This window comes from Pelodiscus sinensis, chromosome 30 (genome assembly GCF_049634645.1).
Source record: "Pelodiscus sinensis isolate JC-2024 chromosome 30, ASM4963464v1, whole genome shotgun sequence".
NCBI lineage: Eukaryota > Metazoa > Chordata > Testudines > Trionychidae > Pelodiscus > Pelodiscus sinensis.
In genome coordinates, this window is record NC_134740.1 from 2,071,857 (window position 1) to 2,078,544 (window position 6,688).

Sequence of the window (6,688 nt, forward strand, 5' to 3'; positions counted from 1 at the left end):
TCACGGGAGAGGCAGAGAAGCCCTCTGGCCCAATGTGGCATCAGGTGGACACCCAAGGCCACAAATTCAGGACAATGTTTAGCTCTCGCTGGGGGGCTTTTGACATCACTTCTCCCCATGCAAGATCACAGCTGTACATTCAGTCCTCAGACCTGTGGGGCAGAGACGAGCAGGGGCCAGGATTCAGGCCCAGGGATCCCCAGGGAGAACATCATGATAAAGGGGGAGCGAGATGAGGCAGTGAAGCTCTGGCAGGGATGGGGCCTTGTGTATGAACCTGATCTCCCCGTGAACAGGGATCAATAGCAGGTGTGAAGCGCGGCCCCACTCCCGACCCTACATGGCCTGTCTGGAACGACCATGTGGAGCCAGTTACATTCACTGCGGCGGGTTCCTGGTGGCGGAGAACTTTGTGCTGACGGCCGCTCACTGCCAGAGAGAGTAAGTGCCTCTGGGCTGGGATATGGGGGTGGTGGGATAAGTGGGCAGTGAACAGCCAGGAGCTCTGGTGCCGGCATGGGGGGCAGGGAAGGGTCAGGCTGGGGGAGCAGAGCCCAGAGGTCGGCTTTGCTCAGGAGGTGTCGGCGAATCTCTAGGGGCCTCTGCAACCCACGGCCCAGCCCCAGAGCTGGGATAATCAATGGGGCTGTCTCCAGGGTGCCTAGGTGGGGTTTGGCCCCTTGCCCAGTGTGAGGCAGGGAGGAGTCTCACCCGCAGATCAGCTCTGCAGGGTGGTGGGCTGGGGGGCTGGGCATGTACATGTTAGTGAATCCATCAGGGAGTGACACAGAGATGCAGGGGGATGGAGACCCAGGGGCCATGGGGGCAGGGAGAGAAGCTCAGGGCAGCAGCACAAGGGGCTGGTGCTGAGAGAAGTTGGGATCCCAACCCCACTGGGCAGGGGCTTTGTGCTTCTGCTGCCCCCCGAAGAGAAACACTCCTGGTGCCCCTCCCCCCTCCTGAGCCAGCCAGACCCAGGCCCTGCCCAGACAACAGCTCACACGGCCCCCAAGAGCCACGGATCTTCCTCCATGTCAGAGGTTGAGTCTGAGACCTCGGCCTGAGACCCCCAGGCTGCCCTGTGCCCCCCACGTCGCTCATCGCCCAACGCACGTCCCATCCTGCCCCCAACGGCCCATGCGTAGCTCTTGGCCTTTACAGCGAGATCACCGTCATCCTTGGAGCCCACAACATCACGAAACAGGAACCGAGTCAACAACGCATCCGCGTGCGCCGGCAGATCCCCCACCCGCAGTACGACAGCAAAACCCTAGAAAATGACATCATGCTGCTGCAGGTACCACCCCATCCCATCCCCCACCCCCAGTGACCTCACACTGCTTCAGGTACCACCCCATCCCATCCCCCACCCCCAGTGACCTCACACTGCTGCAGGTACCACCCCATCCCATCCCCCACCCCCAGTGACCTCACACTGCTGCAGGTACCACCCCATCCCATCCCCCACCCCCAGTGACCTCACACTGCTGCAGGTACCGCCCCATCCCATCCCCCACCCCCAGTGACCTCACACTGCTGCAGGTACCACCCCATCCCATCCCCCACCCCCAGTGACCTCACACTGCTGCAGGTACCACCCCATCCCCTCCCCCACCTAGTGACCTCACACTGCTGCAGGTACTACCCCATCCCATCCCCCACCCCCAGTGACCTCACACTGCTGCAGGTACCACCCCATCCCATCCCCCACCCCCAGTGACCTCACACTGGTACAGGTACCACCCCCATCCCATCCCCCACCCCCAGTGACCTCACACTGCTGCAGGTACCACCCCCATCCCATCCCTCACCCCCAGTGACCTCACACTGCTGCAGGTACCACCCCCATCCCATCCCCCACCCCCAGTGACCTCACACTGCTGCAGGTACCACCCCCATCCCATCCCCCACCCCCAGTGACCTCACACTGCTGCAGGTACCACCCCCATCCCATCCCCCACCCCCAGTGACCTCACACTGCTGCAGGTACCACCCCCATCCCATCCCCCACCCCCAGTGACCTCACACTGCTGCAGGTACCGCCCCCATCCCATCCCTCACCCCCAGTGACCTCACACTGCTGCAGGTACCACCCCCATCCCATCCCCCGCCCCCAGTGACCTCACACTGCTGCAGGTACCACCCCCATCCCATCCCCCACCCCCAGTGACCTCACACTGCTGCAGGTACCGCCCCCATCCCATCTCCAACCCCCAGTGACCTCACACTGCTGCAGGTACCGCCCCCATCCCATCCCTCACCCCCAGTGACCTCACACTGATACAGGTACCGCCCCCATCCCATCCCCCACCCCCAGTGACCTCACACTGCTGCAGGTACCGCCCCATCCCATCCCCCACCCCCAGTGACCTCACACTGATACAGGTACCGCCCCCATCCCATCCCTCACCCCCAGTGACCTCACACTGATACAGGTACCACCCCCATCCCATCCCCCACCCCCAGTGACCTCACACTGCTGCAGGTACCACCCCATCCCATCCCTCACCCCCAGTGACCTCACACTGCTGCAGGTACCACCCCCATCCCATCCCCCGCCCCCAGTGACCTCACACTGCTGCAGGTACCACCCCATCCCATCCCCCACCCCCAGTGACCTCACACTGCTGCAGGTACTGCCCCCATCCCATCCCCCACCCCAGTGACCTCACACTGCTGCAGGTACCACCCCCATCCCATCCCTCACCCCCAGTGACCTCACACTGCTGCAGGTACCATCCCATCCCATCCCTCACCCCCAGTGACCTCACACTGCTGCAGGTACCGCCCCATCCCATCCCCCACCCCCAGTGTCCTCACACTGCTGCAGGTACCGCCCCCATCCCATCCTCCACCCCAGTGACCTCACACTGCTGCAGGTACCACCCCCATCCCATCCCCCACCCCCAGTGACCTCACACTGCTACAGGTACCTCCCCCATCCCATCCCCCACCCCCAGTGACCTCACACTGCTGCAGGTACCACCCCATCCCATCCCCCGCCCCCAGTGACCTCACACTGCTGCAGGTACCGCCCCCATCCCATCCCCCACCCCCAGTGACCTCACACTGCTGCAGGTACCACCCCCATCCCATCCCCCACCCCCAGTGACCTCACACTGCTGCAGGTACCACCCCATCCCATCCCCCGCCCCCAGTGACCTCACACTGCTGCAGGTACCATCCCATCCCATCCCCCACCCCCAGTGACCTCACACTGCTGCAGGTACCGCCCCCATCCCATCCCCCACCCCCAGTGACCTCACACTGCTGCAGGTACCGCCCCATCCCATCCCCCTTCTATACTGTGTACTTTTTCCCATGTAGAAGCAAACGTCTTTGGGAGGTTTTGCTGGGGGTGATTTTCATCCCTTTTCCCTTTAGTGCAACCCTGAGATTCATATTCATCCTTCCTCTGTGACAGCTGGAGAAGCCTGCAGAGCTGAATAGATTTGTGAAAACCATCGCCCTGCCTGGGACTGGTGAAAGGGTGGAGCCCGGGACGGTGGGCAGTGCCGCCGGCTGGGGTGGCACCGTCACTGAGGTGCTGCAAGAGGTGAAGATGAAGGTGCTGGAGGATAAGAAGTTTTCAAAGTATAAGAATTATACGTACGACCCAGCGACAATGCTGCAAGCGGAGAACCCAGAGAAGTGTGGAGATACTGTGCAGGTAAATCTGCCCCTCACTTGAATGGCCGCTCCGAGGCAGTGTGTGGGGGATCAGGGTGAGACAAGTGGGCTGGGCTTGTGAGGGGCCAAGGAGGGGCTGGGTGCATCGGGGTGTCACTGAGCCCGTCAGCAGTGGGGAAATGACTCCCTGAGCTGTTTTCCATCCGTGGTCTGGTCTGTTCTTCAGGGCGACTCCGGTGGCCCCCTGGTGTGTGATGGAAAAGCCCATGGCATCGTCTCCCGGGGGTCTGCCCCAGATACATTCACCAGAGTCTCTGCTTTCATCAGTTGGATCCAGGAAGAAATGGGTCGGCCGCAGCCCTGAGCCCCAGCAGGGATCACTGCACAGCCCGGCTCCGCCTCGCTCCTGTGCCTTGGAGAGGCCCAGACGTCAGGCCTGCTCAGCAAAGGGGCTGAATGCCCCACAGCCCAGCCTGAGTTTCCTCCCCCTTGCAAGCTGCAGTCCCCTCCCCTAGCCGCTCTTCTGCTCTGGTCACACCCAAGCCATCAGGAGACTTAACATCCAGGTTCAGGGCCGGGTGCCCCTTGGCTAAGGAACGGCTCGGTCACGTTAGTGAGGAGCCAAACCCTGGGGCAGACACGTCAGGTTAGAACATAAGAACATAAGAACGGCCGTACTGGGTCAGACCAAAGGTCCATCCAGCCCAGTATCCTGTCTGCCGACAGTGGCCAGCACCAGGTGCCCCAGAGAGGGTGGACCGAAGACAATGATCAAGCGATTTGTCTCCTGCCATCCCTCTCCAGCCTCTGACAAACAGAGGCCAGGGACACCATTTTATCCCCTGGCTAATAGCCTTTTATGGACCTAACCTCCATGAAATTATCCAGCTTCTCTTTAAACTCTATTATAGTCCTAGCCTTCACAGCCTCCTCTGGCAAGGAGTTCCACAGGTTGACAACATGCTGTGTGAAGAAGAACTTCCTTTTATTAGTTTTAAACCTGCTACCCATTAATTTCATTTGGTGTCCTCTAGTTCTTCTATTTAGGGAACTAATAAATAACTTTTCTTTATCAGCCCTCTCCACACCACTCATGATTTTATAGACCTCTATCATATCCCCCCTCAGTTGTAGCTCTCCGCAGTGTCAGCCAGGCAAGTGACGGTTTCTGGGAGCTCCTCCCTGTAGCATCCACCTGCACATTCCTGCTGGAACCGCCCCCTGCCCTGACCTCTCTGGGCCTCCCCCACCTGCTGGCCCCTGGGGCATCCACCGCCCCTTCCAAACACACCCGGTCCAAGAGGTGGCCAGGCCAGTGCGAGGGAATTCTGGGACATCTGTGCTGATCTGCTGCCAAACAAACATCGGCTCTGAACCTCTCTTGCCCAGCTCCCCTGCCCGGCTGCATTTCGCTCAGCCCCCCAGCCCCGCAGTCTGGCCCACAGCCAGCCAGTAATAAAGTCAAATTGCAAAAGATTCGGGTACTGATCCATCCACCCAGAGCTTTGCCTTCCAGACCAACAGCTGGACCTGCCCAGGCCAGGAGGGGACGGACCTTAGGGGTGGCTGGGTTGGTGGTTAATGCTCTTGGGTGGGTGCCAGGACACTTGAGTTCAGTGATGTCACACACAAAGTGGATCTGGGGGTGCATGTGGGACCTGAACCCCTCGAGGCGGGAGGTTTCCCCACGGGTTGGGATGCATCCAAAGGTCACTCAGAGGAGAAAAGCAACTTGTGCCATAACTTGTCCAGACTCCTGAGGCCGCTACGTCTGGAAAATTGAGGATGGTTTTGAAGCAATTCTAGCTGCTACCAGATCTAATCTTCCAATTCCCGTCCACCCATCTGTCCATGCATCCTTCCATCTATCTACCCTATCTCGATCTAAGTATCTCTCTGACCAACTATTGCTCTCTCTCTCTCTTTCTCTCTTCCCCTCCTCTCTTCCCACCTATCTATCCATCCATCCCCATGCATTTACCTGTCTCAGGGCACAGTCATTATGATAAATCATTAAGCAGGTTTGGTTTATTAACTACTGGAGGGTAGATTGCCAGCAATTAGAAATGAGAGGAATCAGATCTAAGCCATCCACCTAGGAAGTTACTAAAACTTCAAGCTACATCTTACATATGGGTTAGAGGGGATTTGAATGAGCAATTTCTCACCCTGACTGATGATAGAAGCAAACTTGCCTCCTCATTTCTACATCCTCTATCTCCCAACTGCTCCATCTCCCAGAGGTTCTTTCATGTCCTGCGTTGGGGAGAAATGCGGAGCAATCGCAAGGTCTCTCCCCACGTTCTATTCTTCCCCATTTCGAGGGAACCTCTTTGCTCCAAAGTAAGTTCCTAGCCCAGAGCGTGGGAAAATACCGGTACTAAAGTAGAGGTCAGGGTCATCTGATCTGGTCACATATTCTAGCTGCTTTGCTGATTGACAGCCGCCCGTACTCGCAGCTTCTCTGTAAGGTTCATGACGAGGCCGAACTCTGCACCGCTGGGGGCCAGTTGCAAAAGATTCGGGTACTGACACATCCACCCTGAGCTTTGCCATCCAGAGAAGCAGCTGGACCAGCTCAGGCCAGGAGGGGACGGACCTCATGGGGAGGCCGAGCTGGTGGTTCATGCTCTTGGGTGGGTGCCAAGACACCTGGGTTCAGTGATGTCATGCACAGTTGGGATCTGTGGGTGCGGGTGGGAGGTTTTGAGGCGGGAGGTTTCTCCGAGGGTTGGGACGGGTACAAAGAGGGGAAAAGCAACTTGTTCCATTACTTGTCCTGGCTCCTGAGACCGCTGCGTCTGGGAAATTCGGGACGGGTATGAAGCAGTTCTAGCTGCAAACAGATCTAATCCTCCAAATCCCACCCACCCGTCCATCCGTGCATCCTTCCATCCCTGTACATATCTCTGCCCTATCTCACAAGGGTTGCATCTCCATGGTCTTGCAGGCCGTGACTGACCACCGGGGCCAGTTTATGGACATCCATGTGGGTTAGTCAGGGAAGGCGTGGGACACAGGTGTGATCCGTAACTCGCACATGTTCCAAAAGCTGTAC